We start from the raw sequence: 2,265 nt of genomic DNA, 5'->3' as shown, positions 1-2,265 counted from the left end.
TAATTTTTCAAAAATGAACTCTAATTAAACCTTACCATATTAATATATTATGATATTTTGTAAATATTTCAAAATTATTCTCAAATGATATGAAAATTGTAAATATAACAATTAGATTCAAATATTAATAAATATAGTACAACGTAAAAAGTTTTATAGATATAGTAAAATTTAAATTTAGCTCTGGAGGCCATCAATGATAATCCATAATCCATAATACTTACCTTTCATATCTGTAAAATTTAAATTTAGCTTTCGGAGTCTATCAATGATAAATCATTTTGCTGATAGAAGTCTATCAACGATAGACCATAAAGTTGGTAGGAGTCTATCAATGACGAAGTCTATCACTGATAGATTTTGCTATACTTGCAATTCTTTAAAACTGATGTTATACTCTTAATTATTATCTTTAAATGTATTACCTATTGCAATTACGTACCCAAACATAAATCCATGTTGTTCTAGGTCACGTATGCCACACACTTCTACATCTCTAATTACTTTGAAACATTTATGAAAGGTAAGTATTATGGATTATGGGTTCCTTCTTTAAATAATAGGTTAAAGAATACAAGTTTATTGTCTTTAAACTTCACACAAGTAACAATTTAGTTCTTGAACTTTAATTTGTAATCTTTTGGCTTTAACCATTTCAAATTTATAACAATTTAATTTTTAAACTTTTAGCATATAACACATTTAAGTTCTAATATACTTTTAAATTTAATTTGTAACAAATTTAGTTCATGCATGATAAATCTCAATAAAATTAAGTGACAATTTATATTACGTAATGACTTGGTCTCTATAGTTTATAAACAAAATTAATCCTCTAATCAATTTACCAATCTGCATGCATAAGAAATCGCATTAAATCTTATAATATTTGGCATGATAGGGACAAAATCATTACAAATTGTAGTACAAGGATTATATTTGTTACTTATCAAAGTTCAGAGATTAAATTCTTATAAATTTGAAAGTGCAAAGACTAAACTTCAAAAAATCATTTTTAATATCAAAATAATAACAATAAAATTCAGTAACCAAACTATGATAATATTAAAGTTTAGGGACTAGATTGTTACAAATTTGAAAGTACAAAGATTAAATAGTTATTTTTATAAAAGTTTAGGTATGAAAATAGTTAGAATTTGTGCCTCAAAGCCTTGTAAATTATTCAATTGTTTATTTAAAATAATAAAGTATCCAATACAATAAAATTCAAGGTTATTAAGTGTGATCTTGAATATTATGTGGTTGACATACAGGTGAATTATATTCAATAAATAACCTAAAGGATCTATAACAAATGGACACAAAGGTTGCGTGTCTTATTTTAATGATACTATGGATATGTTTCATTTTGTAATTTTGTCAAACGATTTGATCTGAATCGTTCATGTGAAGAAATGTGAGTGGGGTATCGTATATGATGAGTTCGTATAATACTGACCCACGAAATATTTAATCTCTCTTTGTTGATCCATTATTGAGAATATTAATATTTCAAAACATGATCACAAGCAACTCAATCTAAATCTTGAATGAGTTATGAACTCCTCCCTATAAGAGTTCGTCCCTTGATTTGGATGGGTGAGAATGGCCTGATTCGATAAATCTACAATTTTGGAGACTTGACCAAATAGGGAATTGAGAACATAATTTTACAAGATAAAATGTACTTCTTCCCATATAAGGTAAGTCAATGAACAGGTCTCTTATGTGCTAACTTCGAGACTTAAAACAATGGGGTCCACCCTCTCATGTGCTCGAGAAGGACTTAATAGTTTATTATTTTATTTAATTCTAAATAAAATTAATGTGATCCAATGCTTTCATTATGGGATAAAAAGTTCATTCCCTTCAAAGAGTAACTCGTATATTTTTTAAAGATCTGCAAAGTCTATGAGATACTCAACAAGTATCTCCCACCATAAATTTTTGGATATGCTTCTAGTATATCATCTATGGATGTGTTTCCTATTTATATACTTATAATCTTCTTCCCTTCTAGTTAATAGATGTGTACCAGTGTCTTCTACATCAGGGTGTTTAATGATCTACCATTTTTTTTTATGCATGGGCATGTATTATGATTGATTTTGACATTAATGCCTAAGAAGGCTAAATATGGAGAAGCAAAGGAGAAGTGGATAGATCATGGGTGTTCAGGAAAGATTCTTTCAAGTATAGAATTGAGGGAATATGTTTTGGTTTGTGTTGCATTTAAGTAACATATCCTTGTGTTTTCTTCTCATA

Source organism: Benincasa hispida, chromosome 5, assembly GCF_027475165.1.
Source record: "Benincasa hispida cultivar pf3 chromosome 5, pf3_genome.v1.1, whole genome shotgun sequence".
NCBI lineage: Eukaryota > Viridiplantae > Streptophyta > Magnoliopsida > Cucurbitales > Cucurbitaceae > Benincasa > Benincasa hispida.
The sequence above is the reverse complement of the archived record's forward strand: the minus strand, read 5'-3'. Positions refer to the sequence as shown.